Raw genomic sequence first — 20,995 nt, forward strand, 5'->3', positions numbered from 1 at the left:
CACAATGAACAGATGGCTATTACACTCCAACGCAGAACAAACCAAACTAGCTGAAGTAAAAACAGCATCGATTGTTGTTTTAACATTTGTTTATATTCCATATTTAGCTGCTTCGCTCACTCCGCTATGGGTTTTCTTGCCATGTAAGCTGATGAACTATTGGAAGGCCTTCTAAAAATGTTGACATCAGTCATAAAATAACATTATTCACATGGGTGTGCATGCAAAACAAGAAAAAACAGTGTGCAAAAAAGGAAATATTTGCATTAATAATCACATTGCATTAATAATAATTTTTCGGAGTGTTCAATTATTAATTGTTAGCCCGTAATTTCCAAGGTGTTGTGCTTTAGGGTTTTTTTTCCCGCAAAATGTCTCGGAGCTACATTGACTAAAGTTGAAAGGACTAAAACAAGTGACATTTGGAAAAACAACACAATCATTAGTCAGTTAGAGGACATTAGCCAGTTAGAGGACGTTAGACAGTTAGAGGACATTAGCCAGTTAGAGGACATTAGACAGTTAAAGGACATTAGCCAGTTAGAGGACGTTAGACAGTTAGAGGACATTAGCCAGTTAGAGGACGTTAGACAGTTAGAGGACATTAGCCAGTTAGAGGACATTAGACAGTAAGAGGACATTAGACAGTTAGAGGACATTAGCCAGTTAAAGGACATTATCCAGGAAGAGGACGTTAGACAGTTAGAGGACATTAGCCAGTTAGAGGACATTAGCCAGTTAGAGGACATTAGCCAGTTAGAGGACGTTAGACAGTTAGAGGACATTAGCCAGTTAGAGGACATTAGCCAGTTAAAGGGCATTAGCCAGTTAGAGGACATTAGACATTTAAAGGACATTAGCCAGCTAGAGGACATTAGCCAGTTAGAGGACATTAGACATTTAAAGGACATTAGCCAGTTAGAGGACATTAGCCAGTTAGAGGACATTAGACATTTAAAGGACATTAGCCAGCTAGAGGACATTAGCCAGTTAGAGGACATTAGACATTTAAAGGACATTAGCCAGCTAGAGGACATTAGCCAGTTAGAGGACATTAGCCAGTTAGAGGACATTAGACATTTAAAGGACATTAGCCAGCTAGAGGACATTAGACATTTAAAGGACATTAGCCAGCTAGAGGACATTAGCCAGTTAGAGGACATTAGACAGTTAGAGGACATTAGCCAGTTCGAGGACATTAGACAGTTAGAGGACATTAGCCAGTTCGAGGACATTAGACAGTTAGAGGACGTTAGCCAGTTAGAGGACGTTAGACAGTTAGAGGACATTAGCCAGTTAGAGGACATTAGACAGTTAGAGGACATTAGCCAGTTAGAGGACATTAGCCAGTTAGAGGACATTAGCCAGTTAGAGAACATTAGCCAGTTAGAGGACATTAGCCAGTTAGAGGACATTAGCCAGTTAGAGGACGTTAGACAGTTAGAGGACATTAGCCAGTTAGAGGACATTAGCCAGTTAGAGGACATTAGCCAGTTAGAGGACATTAGCCAGTTAGAGAACATTAGCCAGTTAGAGGACATTAGCCAGTTAGAGGACATTAGCCAGTTAGAGGACGTTAGACAGTTAGAGGACATTAGCCAGTTAGAGGACATTAGCCAGTTAGAGGACATTAGACATTTAAAGGACATTAGCCAGCTAGAGGACATTAGCCAGTTAGAGGACATTAGACATTTAAAGGACATTAGCCAGTTAGAGGACATTAGCCAGTTAGAGGACATTAGACATTTAAAGGACATTAGCCAGCTAGAGGACATTAGCCAGTTAGAGGACATTAGCCAGTTAGAGGACATTAGACAGTTAGAGGACGTTAGACAGTTAGAGGACATTAGCCAGTTAGAGGACATTAGCCAGTTAAAGGGCATTAGCCAGTTAGAGGACATTAGACATTTAAAGGACATTAGCCAGCTAGAGGACATTAGCCAGTTAGAGGACATTAGACATTTAAAGGACATTAGCCAGTTAGAGGACATTAGACATTTAAAGGACATTAGCCAGCTAGAGGACATTAGCCAGTTAGAGGACATTAGACATTTAAAGGACATTAGCCAGTTAGAGGACATTAGCCAGTTAGAGGACATTAGACATTTAAAGGACATTAGCCAGCTAGAGGACATTAGCCAGTTAGAGGACATTAGACAGTTAGAGGACATTAGCCAGTTCGAGGACATTAGACAGTTAGAGGACGTTAGCCAGTTAGAGGACGTTAGACAGTTAGAGGACATTAGCCAGTTAGAGGACATTAGACAGTTAGAGGACATTAGCCAGTTAGAGGACATTAGCCAGTTAGAGGACATTAGCCAGTTAGAGAACATTAGCCAGTTAGAGGACATTAGCCAGTTAGAGGACATTAGCCAGTTAGAGGACATTTGACAGTTAGAGGACATTAGCCAGTTAGAGGACATTAGCCAGTTAGAGAATATTAGCCAGTTAGAGGACATTAGCCAGTTAGAGGACATTAGCCAGTTAGAGGACATTAGACAGTTAGAGGACATTAGCCAGTTAGAGGACGTTAGACAGTTAGAGGACATTAGCCAGTTAGAGGACATTAGCCAGTTAGAGGACATTAGACAGTTAGAGGACGTTAGACAGTTAGAGGACATTAGCCAGTTAGAGGACATTAGCCAGTTAAAGGGCATTAGCCAGTTAGAGGACATTAGACATTTAAAGGACATTAGCCAGCTAGAGGACATTAGCCAGTTAGAGGACATTAGACATTTAAAGGACATTAGCCAGTTAGAGGACATTAGCCAGTTAGAGGACATTAGACATTTAAAGGACATTAGCCAGCTAGAGGACATTAGCCAGTTAGAGGACATTAGCCAGTTAGAGGACATTAGACAGTTAGAGGACGTTAGACAGTTAGAGGACATTAGCCAGTTAGAGGACATTAGCCAGTTAAAGGGCATTAGCCAGTTAGAGGACATTAGACATTTAAAGGACATTAGCCAGCTAGAGGACATTAGCCAGTTAGAGGACATTAGACATTTAAAGGACATTAGCCAGTTAGAGGACATTAGACATTTAAAGGACATTAGCCAGCTAGAGGACATTAGCCAGTTAGAGGACATTAGACATTTAAAGGACATTAGCCAGTTAGAGGACATTAGCCAGTTAGAGGACATTAGACATTTAAAGGACATTAGCCAGCTAGAGGACATTAGACATTTAAAGGACATTAGCCAGCTAGAGGACATTAGCCAGTTCGAGGACATTAGACAGTTAGAGGACATTAGCCAGTTCGAGGACATTAGACAGTTAGAGGACGTTAGCCAGTTAGAGGACGTTAGACAGTTAGAGGACATTAGCCAGTTAGAGGACATTAGACAGTTAGAGGACATTAGCCAGTTAGAGGACATTAGCCAGTTAGAGGACATTAGCCAGTTAGAGAACATTAGCCAGTTAGAGGACATTAGCCAGTTAGAGGACATTAGCCAGTTAGAGGACATTAGACAGTTAGAGGACATTAGCCAGTTAGAGGACATTAGCCAGTTAGAGAACATTAGCCAGTTAGAGGACATTAGCCAGTTAGAGGACATTAGACAGTTAGAGGACATTAGCCAGTTAGAGAACATTAGCCAGTTAGAGGACATTAGCCAGTTAGAGGACATTAGACAGTTAGAGGACATTAGCCAGTTAGAGAACATTAGCCAGTTAGAGGACATTAGCCAGTTAGAGGACATTAGCCAGTTAGAGGACATTAGCCAGTTAGAGGACATTAGCCAGTTAGAGAACATTAGCCAGTTAGAGGACATTAGCCAGTTAGAGGACATTAGCCAGTTAGAGAACATTAGACAGTTAGAGGACATTAGCCAGTTAGAGGACATTAGACAGTTAAAGGGCATTAGCCAGCTAGAGGACATTAGCCAGTTAGAGGACATTAGACATTTAAAGGACATTAGCCAGTTAAAGGACATTAGCCAGTTAGAGGACATTAGACATTTAAAGGACATTAGCCAGCTAGAGGACATTAGCCAGTTAGAGGACATTAGCCAGTTAGAGGACATTAGACAGTTAGAGGACGTTAGACAGTTAGAGGACATTAGCCAGTTAGAGGACATTAGCCAGTTAAAGGGCATTAGCCAGTTAGAGGACATTAGACATTTAAAGGACATTAGCCAGCTAGAGGACATTAGCCAGTTAGAGGACATTAGACATTTAAAGGACATTAGCCAGTTAGAGGACATTAGCCAGTTAGAGGACATTAGACATTTAAAGGACATTAGCCAGCTAGAGGACATTAGCCAGTTAGAGGACATTAGACATTTAAAGGACATTAGCCAGCTAGAGGACATTAGCCAGTTAGAGGACATTAGCCAGTTAGAGGACATTAGACATTTAAAGGACATTAGCCAGCTAGAGGACATTAGACATTTAAAGGACATTAGCCAGCTAGAGGACATTAGCCAGTTAGAGGACATTAGACAGTTAGAGGACATTAGCCAGTTCGAGGACATTAGACAGTTAGAGGACATTAGCCAGTTCGAGGACATTAGACAGTTAGAGGACATTAGCCAGTTAGAGGACGTTAGACAGTTAGAGGACATTAGCCAGTTAGAGGACATTAGCCAGTTAGAGGACATTAGCCAGTTAGAGGACATTAGACATTTAAAGGACATTAGCCAGCTAGAGGACATTAGCCAGTTAGAGGACATTAGACATTTAAAGGACATTAGCCAGCTAGAGGACATTAGCCAGTTAGAGGACATTAGCCAGTTAGAGGACATTAGACATTTAAAGGACATTAGCCAGCTAGAGGACATTAGACATTTAAAGGACATTAGCCAGCTAGATTACATTAGCCAGTTAGAGGACATTAGACAGTTAGAGGACATTAGCCAGTTCGAGGACATTAGACAGTTAGAGGACATTAGCCAGTTCGAGGACATTAGACAGTTAGAGGACATTAGCCAGTTAGAGGACGTTAGACAGTTAGAGGACATTAGCCAGTTAGAGGACATTAGACAGTTAGAGGACATTAGCCAGTTAGAGGACATTAGCCAGTTAGAGGACATTAGCCAGTTAGAGAACATTAGCCAGTTAGAGGACATTAGCCAGTTAGAGGACATTAGACAGTTAGAGGACATTAGCCAGTTAGAGGACATTAGCCAGTTAGAGGACATTAGCCAGTTAGAGAACATTAGCCAGTTAGAGGACATTAGCCAGTTAGAGGACATTAGCCAGTTAGAGGACATTAGACAGTTAGAGGACATTAGCCAGTTAGAGAACATTAGCCAGTTAGAGGACATTAGCCAGTTAGAGGACATTAGACAGTTAGAGGACATTAGCCAGTTAGAGAACATTAGCCAGTTAGAGGACATTAGCCAGTTAGAGGACATTAGCCAGTTAGAGGACATTAGCCAGTTAGAGGACATTAGACAGTTAGAGGACATTAGCCAGTTAGAGAACATTAGCCAGTTAGAGGACATTAGCCAGTTAGAGGACATTAGACAGTTAGAGGACATTAGCCAGTTAGAGAACATTAGACAGTTAGAGGACATTAGCCAGTTAGAGGACATTAGACAGTTAAAGGGCATTAGCCAGTTAGAGGACATTAGACAGTTAGAGGACATTAGCCAGTTAGAGGACATTAGCCAGTTAGCAGAGTTGATGAATTCATTGTCTTCTGCTGAGTTCAAATGTATTACATGACTTCCTCTCTAACGACTAAGAATCCCTTTGATTAAACAATTACATCCAAACTCAATTACTAATCAATTCAATGTGCATGGGGGGATACCTGACACTGTGTACATGCCCTGAGCATGTATTCTCTATCAGTATGTTGTTGTTTTAATGATTAAAACTAAGGAGCTGGACTTGAGTGTGTAAAGACAACAAGAACAGAAAGACAAAGTGACTTACGGTCATAAATATTCTTACTTGACGGATATTGTTTTAGTTCTATTTGTCTGTTGTTGGGTGAATGTCCTTGTGCACCCAGAAATGCACGGAGCAATGAGCCGCTGTCCGGGTCTTGGCTGTGTGGCTTACACAAGCATATTTCATTTCCTTTGGGTCGGATTCAATCAAAAGTGCCTTAGCAGCATTTAAGGTTGTATCATACTATATGTGTGCCTTATTTTGAAAACTGGGAGAATCAATAAATGTGAGGATTCTCTGTGTTATTTGTGCAATACCCAAAGCCATTCTGTAATTGTATTTGACCAAAGGGGGAAATGTACTGTATATATATATGATACTATATGAATACTCCAATACAGGAAGAGAATGTCATGCACGTTGACTCAGGACTGGTACTCCTTGTATACAGACTCAGATTATTGTCATGTATTGTTTTGCTATTTGCACATTTTATTATTTGTATCTACATTGTTAGGAAATGGCTGGTAAGTAAGCATTTCACCGTAAAGTCTACACCTGTTGTATTTGGCGGATAGGAGAAATACAATTTGATTTGATTTGATCTGTGGATCGCCGATGTCTTAGACTCAACTTACAACCAGCCAAGACGTTCTCTGTCTGTTCCCTGGCTGTTCCCTCTGTTCCCTGTCTGTTCCCTGTCTGTTCCCTGTCTCTTCCCTGTCTCTTCTCTCCTGTCTGTTCCCTGTCTGTTCCCTGTCTCTACCCTGTCTGTTCCCTGTCTGTTCCCTGTCTGTCCCCTGTCTGTTCCCTGTCTGTTCCCTGTCTGTTCCCTGTCTCTTCCCTGTCTGTTCCCTGTCTGTCCCCTGTCTGTTCCCTGTCTGTTCCCTGTGTCTTCCCTGTCTCTTCTCTCCTGTCTGTTCCCTGTCTGTTCCCTGTCTCTACCCTGTCTGTTCCCTGTCTGTTCCCTGTCTGTTCCCTGTCTGTTCCCTGTCTGTCCCCTGTCTGTTCCCTGTCTGTTCCCTGTCTCTTCCCTGTCTCTTCTCCTGTCTGTTCCCTGTCTGTTCCCTGTCTCTACCCTGTTTCTTCTCTCCTGTCTGTTCCCTGTCTCTACCCTGTCTGTTCCCTGTCTGTCCCCTGTCTGTTCCCTGTCTGTTCCCTGTCTGTTCCCTGTCTCTTCCCTGTCTGTTCCCTGTCTGTCCCCTGTCTGTTCCCTGTCTGTTCCCTGTCTGTCCCCTGTCTGTTCCCTGTCTGTTCCCTGTCTGTTCCCTGTCTCTTCCCTGTCTGTTCCCTGTCTGTCCCCTGTCTGTTCCCTGTCTGTTCCCTGTGTCTTCCCTGTCTCTTCTCTCCTGTCTGTTCCCTGTCTGTTCCCTGTCTCTACCCTGTCTGTTCCCTGTCTGTCCCCTGTCTGTTCCCTGTCTGTTCCCTGTCTCTTCCCTGTCTCTTCTCTCCTGTCTGTTCCCTGTCTCTACCCTGTCTGTTCCCTGTCTGTTCCATGTCTGTCCCCTGTCTGTTCCCTGTCTGTTCCCTGTCTGTTCCCTGTCTCTTCCCTGTCTGTTCCCTGTCTGTCCCCTGTCTGTTCCCTGTCTGTTCCCTGTCTCTTCCCTGTCTCTTCTCCTGTCTGTTCCCTGTCTGTTCCCTGTCTCTACCCTGTTTCTTCTCTGTCTCTTCCCTGTCTGTCCCCTGTCTGTTCCCTGTCTGTTCCCTGTCTCTTCTCTCCTGTCTCTTCCTCTTGTCTCTTCTCTCCTGTCTCTTCCCTGTCTCTTCCCTGTCTGTTCCCTGTCTCTTCCCTGTCTCTTCCTTGTCTGTTCCCTGTCTCTTCCCTGTCTCTTCCCTGTCTCTTCCCTGTCTGTCCCTTGTCTGTTCCCTGTCTGTTCCCTGTCTCTTCTCTCCTGTCTCTTCCCTGTCTGTTCCCTGTCTCTTCCCTGTCTCTTCCCTGTCTGTTCCCTGTCTGTTCCCTGTCTCTTCCCTGTCTCTTCCCTGACTCTTCCCTGTCTGTTCCCTGTCTCTTCCCTGTCTGTTTCCTGTCTCTTCCCTGTCTCTTCCCTGTCTGTTCCCTGTCTCTTCCCTATCTGTTTCCTGTCTCTTCCCTGACTCTTCCCTGTCTGTTCCCTGTCTCTTCCCTGTCTGTTCCCTGTCTCTTCCCTGTCTGTTTCCTGTCTCTTCCCTGACTCTTCCCTGTCTGTTCCCTGTCTGTTCCCTGTCTCTTCCCTGTCTCTTCGCTGTCTGTTCCATGTCTCTTCCCTGTCTCTTCGCTGTCTGTTCCATGTCTCTTCCCTGTCTGTTCCCTGTCTCTACCCTGTCACTTCCCTGTCTCTCCTATCATGGTCTCTCCTATCATTGCTATGCAGACGACACACAATTAATCTTCTCCTTTCCCCCTTCTGATGACCAGGTGGCGAATCGCATCTCTGCATGTCTGGCAGACATATCAGTGTGGATGACGGATCACCACCTCAAGCTGAACCTCGGCAAGACGGAGCTGCTCTTCCTCCCGGGGAAGGACTGCCCGTTCCATGATCTCGCCATCACGGTTGACAACTCCATTGTGACCTTGGCGTGATCCTGGACAACACCCTGTCGTTCTCAACTAACATCAAGGCGGTGGCCCGTTCCTGTAGGTTCATGCTCTACAACATCCGCAGAGTACGACCCTGCCTCACACAGGAAGCGGCGCAGGTCCTAATCCAGGCACTTGTTTTCTCCCGTCTGGACTACTGCAACTCGCTGTTGGCTGGGCTCCCTGCCTGTGCCATTAAACCCCTACAACTCATCCAGAACGCCGCAGCCCGTCTGGTGTTCAACCTTCCCAAGTTCTCTCACGTCACCCCGCTCCTCCGCTCTCTCCACTGGCTTCCAGTTGAAGCTCGCATCTGCTACAAGACCATGGTGCTTGCCTACGGAGCTGTGAGGGGAACGGCACCTCAGTACCTCCAGGCTCTGATCAGGCCCTACACCCAAACAAGGGCACTGTGTTCATCCACCTCTGGCCTGCTCGCCTCCCTACCACTGAGGAAGTACAGTTCCCGCTCAGCCCAGTCAAAACTGTTCGCTGCTCTGGCCCCCCAATGGTGGAACAAACTCCCTCACGACGCCAGGACAGCGGAGTCAATCACCACCTTCCGGAGACACCTGAAACCCCACCTCTTTAAGGAATACCTAGGATAGGATAAGTAATCCTTCTCACCCCCCTTTAAGATTTAGATGCACTATTGTAAGTGACTATTCTACTGGATGTCATAAGGTGAATGCACCAATTTGTAAGTCGCTCTGGATAAGAGCGTCTGCTAAATGACTTAAATGTAATGTAAATGTCTTCCCTGTCTCTTCCCTTTCTCTTCCCTGTCTCTTCCCTGTCTGTTCCCTGTCTCTTCCCTGTCTCTTCCCTGTCTCTTCCCTGTCCCTTCGCTGTCTGTTCCATGTCTCTTCCCTGTCTCTTCCCTGTCTCTTCCCTGTCTCTTCCCTGTCTGTTCCCTGTCTCTTCCCTGTCTGTTCCCTGTCTGTTCCCTGTCTCTTCCCTGTCTCTACCCTGTCTGTTCCCTGTCTGTTCCCTGTCTCTTCCCTGTCTCTTCGCTGTCTGTTCCATGTCTCTTCCCTGTCTGTTCCCTGTCTCTACCCTGTCACTTCCCTGTCTCTTCCCTGTCTGTTCCTGTCTGTTCCCTGTCTCTTCTCTCCTGTCTCTTCTCTCCTGTCTCTCCCCTGTCTCTTCCCTTTCTCTTCCCTGTCTCATCCATGTCTGTTTCCTGTCTGGTCCCTGTCTCTTCTCTCCTGTCTCTTCTCTCCCGTCCCTCCCCTGTCTCTTCCCTTTCTCTTCCCTGTCTCTTCCCTGTCTGTTCCATGTCTCTCCCCTGTCTCTTCCCTGTCTCTTCCCTTTATGTTCCCTGTCTCTTCTCTCCTGTCTCTTCCCTGTCTCTTCCCTGGCTGTTCCCTGTCTGTTCCCTGTCTCTTCTCTCCTGTCTCTTCCCTGTCTGTTCCCTGTCTCTTCCATGTCTCTTCCCTATCTCCTCCCTTTCTGTACCTGTCTGTTACCTGTCTGTTCCCTGTCACTTCCCTGTCTGTTCCCTGTCTCTTCTCTCCTGTCTCTTCCCTTTCTCTTCCCTGTCTCTTCCATGTCTCTTTCCTGTCTGTTCCCTGTCTCTTCTCTCCTGTCTCTTCCCTTTCTGTTCCCTGTCTGTTACCTGTCTGTTCCCTGTCTCTTCCCTGTCTGTTCCCTGTCTGTTCCCTGTCTGTTCCCTGTCACTTCCCTGTCTCTTCCCTGTCTCTTCCCTGTCTGTTCCCTGTCTCTTCCCTGTCTGTTCCCTGTCTCTTCCCTGTCTCTTCCATGTCTCTTCCTTGTCTGTTCCCTGTCTCTTCTCTCCTGTCTCTTCTCTCCTGTCTCTTCCCTTTCTGTTCCCTTTCTGTTCCCTGTCTCTTCTCTCCTGTCTCTTCTCTCCTGTCTCTTCCCTTTCTGTTCCCTGTCTGTTCCCTGTCTCTTCCCTGTCTCTTCCATGTCTCTTCCTTGTCTGTTCCCTGTCTCTTCTCTCCTGTCTCTTCTCTCCTGTCTCTTCCCTGTCTGTTCCCTGTCACTTCCCTGTCTGTTCCCTGTCTGTTCCCTGTCACTTCCCTGTCTGTTCCCTGTCACTTCTCTGTCTGTTCCCTGTCACTTCCCTGTCTGTTCCCTGTCACTTCTCTGTCACTTCTCTGTCTGTTCCCTATCTGTTCCCTGTCACTTCCCTGTCTGTTCCCTGTCACTTCGCTGTCTGTTCCCCGTCTCTTCCCTGTCTGTTCCCTGTCTGTTCCCTGTCACTTCCCTGTCTGTTTCCTGTCTGTTCCCTGTCACTTCCCTGTCTGTTCCCTGTCTGTTCCCTGTCTGTTCCCTTTCTGTTCCCTGTCACTTCCCTGTCTGTTCCCTGTCTGTTCCCTTTCTGTTCCCTGTCACTTCCCTATCTGTTCCCTGTCACTTCCCTGTCTGTTCCCTGTCACTTCGCTGTCTGTTCCCCGTCTCTTCCCTGTCTGTTCCCTGTCACTTCCCTGTCTGTTTCCTGTCTGTTCCCTGTCTGTTCCCTGTCACTTCCCTGTCTGTTCCCTGTCTGTTCCCTGTCTGTTCCCTTTCTGTTCCCTGTCACTTCCCTGTCTGTTCCCTGTCTGTTCCCTTTCTGTTCCCTGTCACTTCCCTGTCTGTTCCCTGTCTGTTCCCTGTCTCTTCCCTTTCTGTTCCCTGTCACTTCCCTATCTGTTCCCTGTCACTTCCCTGTCTGTTCCCTGTCACTTCGCTGTCTGTTCCCCGTCTCTTCCCTGTCTGTTCCCTGTCACTTCCCTGTCTGTTCCATGTCTGTTCCCTTTCTGTTCCCTGTCTGTTCCCTGTCTGTTCCCTGTCTGTTCCCTGTCACTTCCCTGTCACTTCCCTGTCTGTTCCCTGTCTCTTCTCTGTCTCTACCCTGTCTGTCTAATACATGGTGCCCAGACTATGAAGTAGTATAAAAAAGCAAGTACAAAAAGTGCAAACAGGCACCATGGTCTGCCTGCTAGATTAAGAGAAGTAAGGGCTTAAGAGAAGTATGTGACTTAAATCATCATCATTTTCTTACTTAACGTAATGGACGCCATGTGAGGCCTGGACCCAGTCAACTCACAGCCGACCCAGTCACAACCCAGGCTGAAGAGAATACAAATGGGGTAAGAATTAAAGATGTTTACTTTTCCGAGGCTTATGTCCGGGGATAATCTGTCCTCAGTGAATGATTTGGTATTTCATGCACCAGTTTAGCTGGTGATTAATAAAAGGTACTTGCGGGGTTGGATGCCTGAATGTCCTCTGATGTTAGTCCTAACATTTAAGCTCATTTTCTTTTAGATAATAACTGCAGCCTGTAACGAGTGTGCTGAAAGTTGGGAAGCAAATTCAGGGAGTGTTTTAATAAATAAACTAATGAAAAAAACACAAACAAACGCACTGACATGAAAATAGAGTCAATAACACCCGAGGAAAGAACCAAGGGGAGTGACAGATATAGGGAGGATAATCAAGGAGGTGATGGAGTCCAGGTGAGTGTCATGAGGCGCAAGACGATGGTGACATGTGTGTGGGATAATCAGCAGCCTGATGACCTAGAGGCCGGAGTGGGAGTATACGTGTCCCAGCCAATCTATTAGAGCTGTGGTTTTCAACCAGTCTAGTGCGCCACCCACACTGATGTGCCTTGAGGAACACTGTGCCATAAAACGTTTCAATATTTTGTTTAATTTATAAATGTGACTTGCGGAATGAGCGTGGGATTTTGACTTGAGAGCACCAGTGCCGTTCAGATAATACATTGAATGGCACATGGTTACATCTGCATCCTTGTTTTCAGTCCGCTGCGCTGGAGCTACATTTGTACCATTATTATAATTTGTACCATTTGTGGTTGCAAATTTACAATACGCTTGTCTCTAGACCTTTCTGTTTAAATGTAAGACCTATTTTACCTGCACGACCTGGGATTTTCTTTCTATAGGAGATTGCAGGAAGTTCTTAAAGGGGTACACACAAACCCGGCGCCAGGATATGATGACTAAGGGGGCAGTTGAAATTTGCGAGGGGGCTACAGTTTTGGGTGTTCTTGCATTAGAATTGTATTGAATTCTTCTAATATAAATCACACTATACCACAATAAGCATAAAGTTCAAATGCAGAGACTTCGGGTTTTATGGAGCGCTTTTGAAATCTGTAACCTATCAGCACAATGGATATGCCCCTACAGCTAGGCTGTTTTGGTAATGATTATTGGCTACAAGATAGATAGGCTGTTTGTAATAGGTGAATTTGCCCTATGTGAATACAGCTGTATACACAGCTGTCTTACCAAAATTGTTACTGTTTTCTTCCGTCGAAGGAGAGGCGGACCAAAATGCAGCGTGGTTATTTGTATACATCTTTAATAAAGATGAAACCACAAACAGTATACAAAAACAATAAACGTGAAAAACCTAAACAGCCTTATTTTGTGCAAACAAACACAGAGACAGGAAGAATCACCCACGAAACAGTCAAAGAATATGGCTGCCTAAATATGGTTCCCAATCAGAGACAACGATAAACACCTGCCTCTGATTGAGAACCACTCCAGGCAGCCATAGACTATTCTAGACAACCCCACTAACCACTATCCCATAACCTACAACAAACCCCTAGACAAAACACACCACATAAAATAACCCATGTCACACCCTGGCCTGATCAAAATAATAAAGAAAACACAAAATACTAAGACCAGGGCGTGAAAAAAATAATGCAAACTAAATGCTGAAAGTTCTGGCCTAGTTTTTCATGGCATGCAAACAAAAATACTGAATAGCGGTTTGGCTTAAAATACCGACACAACTGCGAATGGGAATGAATGCTAACAGAACAAAACAGCTGTACCAATTATCATATTGATCAATGCATGACACAGTCTATATTTAGGCTAGTTACATTAATAGTCATTTTAAAAATGCAGTAAACAAAGGGCGAGCGGAGAAACAGCCTACAGCCTACTACAGAGAAACATAGCCTACTGCCTACTACAGAGAAACATAGCCTACTGCCTACTACAGAGAAACATAGCCTACTGCCTACTACAGAGAAACATAGACTACTGCCTACTACAGAGAAACATAGACTACTGCCTACGACAGAGAAACATAAACTACTGCCTACTACAGAGAAACATAGCCTACAGCCTACTACAGAGACACATAGACTACTGCCTACTACAGAGAAACATAGCCTACAGCCTACTACAGAGAAACATAGCCTACTGCCTACTACAGAGAAACATAGCGTACAGCCTACTACAGAGACACATAGCCTACAGCCTACTACAGAGAAACATAGACTACTGCCTACTATAGAGAAACATAGCCTACAGCCTACTGCTCACTACAGAGAAACATAGACTACTGCCTACTACAGAGAGATGCATCCATGTCTTAACCTGTTACTCCTACCCCCTACTTTTTCGAACATTCTGTTAAAAATCGCGCAACATTTCAGCGCCCTGCTGCTCATGCCAGGAATATAGTATATGCATATGATTAGTAATGGGGCTGAGGTTGCAATATACCTACAGCTTCCACACGTTGTCTAGAGTCTTGTCATTTGCCTACTATTTGTTTCTTGGTCAAACAGACGCAAGGCAGCGCATTTCTTCCGGTCTCCGACCGGATATTTTGGTTAAGATTTACCTGGACATTATTTTATATTTTATTTGTGCGTTTTGTGTAGCGACGACTATGCTAATTATTTTGTTTACGTCCCCTGCGGGTCTTTTGGGGTGTTACATGCTATCAGATAATAGCTTCTCATGCTTTTGCCGAAAAGCATTTTAAAAATCTGACTTGTTGCCTGGATTCACAACGAGTGTAGCTTTAATTCATTACCCTGCATGTGTATTTTAATGAACGTTTGAGTTTTAACTAGTACTATTAGCATTTAGCATAGCACATTTGCATTTCCAGATGTCTAGATGGGACGCCTGCGTGTCAGGTAGGAGCAAGAGGTTAATTGTCAGCCACTTTTTATGTTACTGCAAGTTATTACTAGTTTGACCACCAGGGCATCTTTGAGAAGCATTTTATAGTATTCTGTATAGGAGTTACCAGACAATTTACAACCTTTTTTATAACATAGCATATTGGATTGATTTTAAGAAATTTGGCTTAATTAATATGAGTAATATTATGGTGTTTCTATCCAGAGAAAAACTAAAAACTATACCCTCAGGGTTTCCGTTAGGATGGAATGTAAAATATGGCGCTGTACAACGTGGCGGCTGGGAGTAGGCTTCAGGATTGGAGGATTATAAATTGTTTGCATTCATGAGAATTTTTTTCCCAATGTTTCTGTAAATCAGTGATATTTATTCCCATAGTAATTCGTTATGGATCCATAACTAAATCAAAATCTGCATTTTGAAAGAGTATTTTTTACCGTTATTTTATTAATGAAATGTGTTTATTTGTTTATTAGGCTACTGTGCAGTCTACAATACATACTGTAGCAAACATGGAAAGTGCCTAGTTCCTTACATAAGGGAGAGCAGGCCATGTCTGTACTACAGAAAGCAGGGCACGCGGGAGACTGGTTGTGTTCATTATTTTTCAACAATCTAGAAAATAGTAAAAAATAATGAAAAATCCTGTAATGAGTATGTCTGTCCAAACTTTTGACTGGTACTTGCTTAATTCATTTGAATAATATTATGGTATTTCTATTCCATGAAAAATGAAAAACCCTCTGGGTTTCTGTTAGAATGGAACAGAAAATATGTTGCTGTACAACGTGACGGTTGGCAGTACAGTACTGGGCTATTTAGTTAAAGAATCCCTGTGTCGTTTGGACGGGAGACCGGGGTTCAATCCCTGACAGGGAGGAAGGAGTAGGCTGTCCTTGTAAATAAGAATTTGTTCTTAACTGATTCCGTGTGTTATTTCATAGTTGTGATGTCTTCACTATTATTCTACAAAAATAGTATAAATATAGAAAAATCCTGAAATTAGTTGGTGTGTCCAAACTTTTGACTGGTACTTGCTGGAACGGAAAATATGGCGCTGTACAACATGATGGTCAGCAGTACAGTACTGGGCTATTTAGCTAAAGAATCCCAGCAGGGCACAAGGAAGGAGTAGGCTGTCCTTGTAAATAAGAATTAGTTCTTAACTGACTTGCCTAGTTAAATAAAGGATACACTAATTTTCAAATTCTTGTCTCAGAGCACAGCGAAACAGTGCTAAAATAGTTTTAGGCTTTTGCTTCGAACTTCAATATGCTATTTAAACATAAATGTCCAAAAAATGCTTTTGACCAAGAAGTGACAGGTTCAATGCCACGACAATGTGCAGCTTCCTTGATGCTCTGTGGAACTTCCTGAGTAATGATCATTCTGTTCGAACCAAAATCGTCTTGTACGATCCCCCTCAAATGCCAGTGTGATTAGTTCAGGTTTAGCAGGCATCAGGATATCAAGTGGGGTCCATTTGTCCTCATTGGAGCCAGAACGGGTGATTTTAGTCTGCAAAAACTGGCGAGCAACACTAAACTCAGCTTCCACCAAATCTGTTTTGCTTAGATCCAGCAGTGGTTTCACCTCTTTCATATCTAGAAACTTATGGCTCTCTGGGTCAATGTTCTGACATTTAACCAATGACAGCATCTAACGTGCTGAATTGATTTGATTTGAAGAACAGTATTTTACACTCAGTCTCTTCTCCTCTGTCCTGCTGGTGTACTGCACTATCCAACATGTATTTCTGGAGATACAGTATGTTCTTACAGAACTTCGTTGTTTGCTTGGAGCTGTTGGTGGTGTGTCATATCTTTTGGGACTATCAGTAGCATTCTTCTAGTTGGAATACCCAGCTTGGGTGAAGACCTTGTCTGCCTTAACATTGGACCCAATACAGAACTTGACATGGGAATCAAAATGCTGCATCTGCAGTAACCGAGTATTCCAGCCACTCTCTTCCTATGAACCAGTTGCTATTAATAGCACCTTAGGGCAGCAGCCTCTAAGGTACTATTGATGGCTATTTAACAGGCTGATGGCCATGAGAGAGAAGCTGTTTTTCAGTCTCTCGGTCCCAGCTTTGATGCACCTGTACGGACCTCGCCTTCTGGATGATAGCGGGGTGAACAGGCAGTGGCTTAGGTGGTTGTTGTCCTTGATGATCTTTTTGGCCTTCCTATGATATCGGGTGAAGTAGATGTCCTGGAGGGCAGGTAGTTTGCCCCCGGTGATGCGTTGGGCAGACTGCACCCTCTGGAGAGCCCTGCGGTTGCGGGTGGGGCAGTTGCCGTACAAGGCGGTGATACTGCCTGACAGGATGCTCTCATTTGTGCATCTGTAACAGTTTGTGAGTGTTTTAGGTTCCAAAACTTCAGCCTCCAGAGGTTTTCTTCAGCGTCCTGAGATTGAAGAGGAGTTGCTGCGCCTTCTTCACCTGTCTGTGTGTGTGGACCATTTCAGTTTGTCAGTGATATGTACGCCAAAGAACGTGAAGCTTTCCACCTTCTCCACTGTGCTCCTGTTGATGTGGATAGGGGGCTGCTCCCTCCGCGGTTTACTGAAGTCCACGATCAGCTCCTTGGTTTTGTTGACGTTGTGTGAGAGGTTAATTTTCCTGGCACCACACTCTCAGGGCCCTCACATCCTCTCTGTAGGCTGGTTGGTAATGTTGGTAATCAGGTCTACTACTGTTGTGTCATCTTCAAACTTGATGATTGTGTTGGAGGCGTACATGGCCACACAGTCATAGGTGAACAGAGAGTATAGGAGTGAGCTGAGCACGCACCCTTGTAGGACCCCTATGTTGAGGCTCAGCAAAGTGGAGGTGTTGTTTCCTACATTCACCTCCCTGGGGGCGGCCCGTCAGGAAGTCCAGGACCCAGTCGCAAAGGGCAGGGTTCAGATCCAGGGCTCCGAGCTTAATGATGAGCTTGGAGGGTTCTATGGTGTTTAAGGCTGAGCTGTAGTCAATGAACAGCATTCTTACTTAGGTAGTCCTCTTGTCCAGATGGCATAGGGCAGTGTGCAGTGCGATGGCAATTGCATCGTCTGTAGATCTATTGGGGCGGTAAGCAAATTGAAGTGGGTCTAGGGTGACAGGTAAGGTGGAGGTGTTATGATCCTTAACTAGTCTCACAAAGCACTTCATTATAGATACCCAAGGGAGTCATAGCTAACCGGCCAGTGGCTTTCCATATCCCCCCTACACACACCGCAGTGTGCCCTGTCCATCATGCTGACACAGCACAGTGGAGATTTAAAAAAACAAAAACAGTTGCGTCAACCTGTCACTCAATCATTTTAAATGTTTTGCCATTTTTATATAGGGACATGAAACTCAAACTGAAGGAGTTAGGACCCCTTTAGTTTCCCTAAATAAAGGGAAGGGAAATAGGGATAAACCCTATGTCATCTATGTAAAATGTTGGTCAGTATTTATCAGATGAGATGGAGGTCATTATAACTACATCAATGATTAGGATACGTTTAGGTGTGCAACAGAATGTTTTCTCCCATCAAGGTGTGCCACAGTTCAGAAAAGCATGGGAATCATTGCCTTAGAGAGTAGCGTACATCTCCTGAGCCAAAATGTAGGTTGAATAACAGAGACACTTTGTCCTTTATTGGTGATTACATCTTATCTCAACTTCCAACTCAAGGTAATGTGTAGATTGTAAAAAAAAGAAGGATTGTCTCTGTCTCTTTATCTTTATATCATGTTTTACTCTTCTTGAAAGATACATCGTATTTAGTACCAACTGCAAAGCCAATTGGGGATTCCCATGAACATGTTAGTGGATGAGCTACTATTCCCCATGTTAGGGGGTGACTGTCAGCAGCACTATGAGATGTGTGGGAACGGCTCACCTCCACTAGGCTCCTCTTATCCCGTTTCCAGTGTCAGCCATGTCATTATTCACCCTGCCTCAGGATCCATTATTCAGAGGAGGTGGGGGTATAGTAGGAGCACACCTGGCCAGGCCGACAGGCAGGGGAACCTGGAGCCCCACCCCCGTCTCCCTCTCTCATCCCCTCATCCCCCTACCGCTGGAGGGCGAGATGGATCTGTCTGTGGGAGGTGATCTCACAATTGGCCCAGGGTGGCAGAGTTCAGCACTCCCAGAATCCTCCTGGTGCTTAAGGTATTTACCGTGACGACATGTTAACAACAACATCTACAGCCAGATAGACAGAGGGGGAACATGAAGAGGGTTTTCAAAACCAGATATAATAATACATATGGCACAAGACATCCTAGGCCACAGGTTATACTGTTTGTATCACAACCTAGGCTAAATTCAATATTTTTCTTTCATATACCAACACTTCTATCTTTATGCCAATGTTTTACAGTGTGGATTTTGAGTCTTTGAAGGAACAATGTCATTGTCTTGTCAAGTGGAGCAACATCAATGGCACAGGTCCACAGAGTACTTCAATATATATATACAGTCAAAACAGATTCTAACTTTCCACTTTGATGTCCTTTACTTTTTCCATGAATGCATCTGTGTGTCTTGGAAATCCAGCCAGACTTTGACACGTCAACATCAGTCCATGTGTGTGGTATCTGTATCTGTTATGATTGACTCTCGCTCCTCTCGTTGTCAGATAAAAGCGAGAAAAATGGGGCAAAGTCAAAAAGGGGGTGTCGCCACCGACGTCCTCCACATTAGTTATCAGATCAATAGCTTGCAATTACTGTGATTTATGTTGTCAAGACATTTCTGCCAGAGTTCTTCCCATTGCCACCTGCAGTAATACGATCTGTTTTTGACTCATATCTACAAAGGGGGAAGAGGGAGAAGAGGAGGAGAGGTAGAGATGAGAGGGGGGAAAGGAGAGAGGGAGGAGGAGAGGAGAGGGGGAAATGAGAAAGGGAGGAGAGGAGAGGGAGGAAAGGAGAGAGGGAGGAGTAGAGGAGAGGGTGGAAAGGAGAGAGGGTGGAGGAGAGGAGAGGGAGGAAAGGAGATAGGGTGGAGTAGAGGAGAGGGAGGGAGGAAAGGAGAGAGGGTGGAGGAGAGGAGAGGGGGGAAAGGAGAGAGGGAGGAGAGGAGAGGGAGGAAAGGAGAGAGGGAGGAGTAGAGGAGAGGGTGGAAAGGAGAGAGGGTGGAGGAGAGGAGAGGGAGGAAAGGAGATAGGGTGGAGTAGAGGAGAGGGAGGGAGGAAAGGAGAGAGGGTGGAGGAGAGGAGAGGGGGGAAAGGAGAGAGGGAGGAGTAGAGGAGAGGAGAGGGAGGAAAGAGTAGCTGTGTTGTTCTGACATACGCTGGGTAATTACAGTCCAGAAGAGGCTTCTCAAGCTGGGTTTTCTCTGAAGTTACCTGATCTGGTCAAGTTTGATCACGGTCATTTTCCAAAATCAGACCATCGTCATACCTGGCCAACGCCAATGGGGATGAGGTCTACATATTTGGATTTGCTGCAATGCGATCTAGGAGCAGGTATTCAGGAGGGTGTTAAGGTTTGGATGGTTGGATCGGCCCATTCCGAGCAGGATATGACACTGGGATATGGGAAGAAGGTCTCAAATGCGGAAGGGGGGGGTGAGGGGGGGGGGTGAGGGGGGGAATCCTCCTCCCTGATGTTCAATGGACCAATGGAATGCCATGATGGATAAACAACCCTGCTAGCTACGAAACAACTGCTGTACAACCGAAATCAACACTCTATGTCCTCATTACCAGAGACAAAATATAAGTCTATCCAAGAGAGAGTGAGAGAGTGAGTGAGAGAGTGAGTGAGAGAGAGAGAGAGAGAGAGAGAGAGAGAGAGAGAGAGAGAGAGAGAGAGAGAGAGAGAGAGAGAGAGAGAGAGAGAGAGAGAGAGAGAGAGAGAGAGAGAGAGAGAGAGAGAGAGAGAGAGAGAGAGAGAGAGAGAGAGAGAGAGAGAGAGAGAGAGAGAGAGAGAGAGAGAGAGAGAGAGAGAGAGAGAACAGGAAAAACAAAACAAACATTCCACAGGGTGCCTTGCGTAGCCCAAAGGGGTTTCTATGTAATGTCACAGCAATGTTAAATGTGGACTGTGGTGTGTAATGACTTAATGTATTAACACAGAGACCCCTTTCGTTTCATTATTTAAGAAGGCCAATTCATAACCCCTCCAAATATCAAGTGTAGCTCAGTGTCAGCTAACGAGGTTAGAAAGAAACCCAACCAGCCATATAAATGCAGGTTTAAGATCAATTTCTTTTGAGAGGGCATTAATGCTGAAGATTTATTTATTGTATTGAATAGGATGTTTTTTTACCTTAGGGACAGTTTAGAGAACAATTTCTTTAACTGGGTTCATATTTCATTTAACTTCGGCAGTGTTGATGCATTCTATAGCAATCCTTTTTTGGTGAGATATTTCTTTGACAGGATCGCTGTCAGATTGTGTGGAAAATATTTGTGGTTCAGTGTCTCACTGTCCTTCAGAGCAGGCCCGATGACACTTCTCTCCTAACCTACCTTGAGATACAGAGGGGTGCAAGAACATAGAGCAGGCCCAAGGGCAGACTGGTCATAGAGTAGGCCCAAGGGCAGACTGGTCATAGAGCAGGCCCAAGGGCATACTGGTCATAGAGTAGGCCCAAGGGCAGACTGGTCATAGAGTAGGCCCAAGGGCATACTGGTCATGGAGTAGGCCCAAGGGCAGACTGGTCAT

The sequence above is a fragment of the Oncorhynchus keta genome, chromosome 28 (genome assembly GCF_023373465.1).
Source record: "Oncorhynchus keta strain PuntledgeMale-10-30-2019 chromosome 28, Oket_V2, whole genome shotgun sequence".
In the NCBI taxonomy this organism is placed as follows: domain Eukaryota; kingdom Metazoa; phylum Chordata; class Actinopteri; order Salmoniformes; family Salmonidae; genus Oncorhynchus; species Oncorhynchus keta.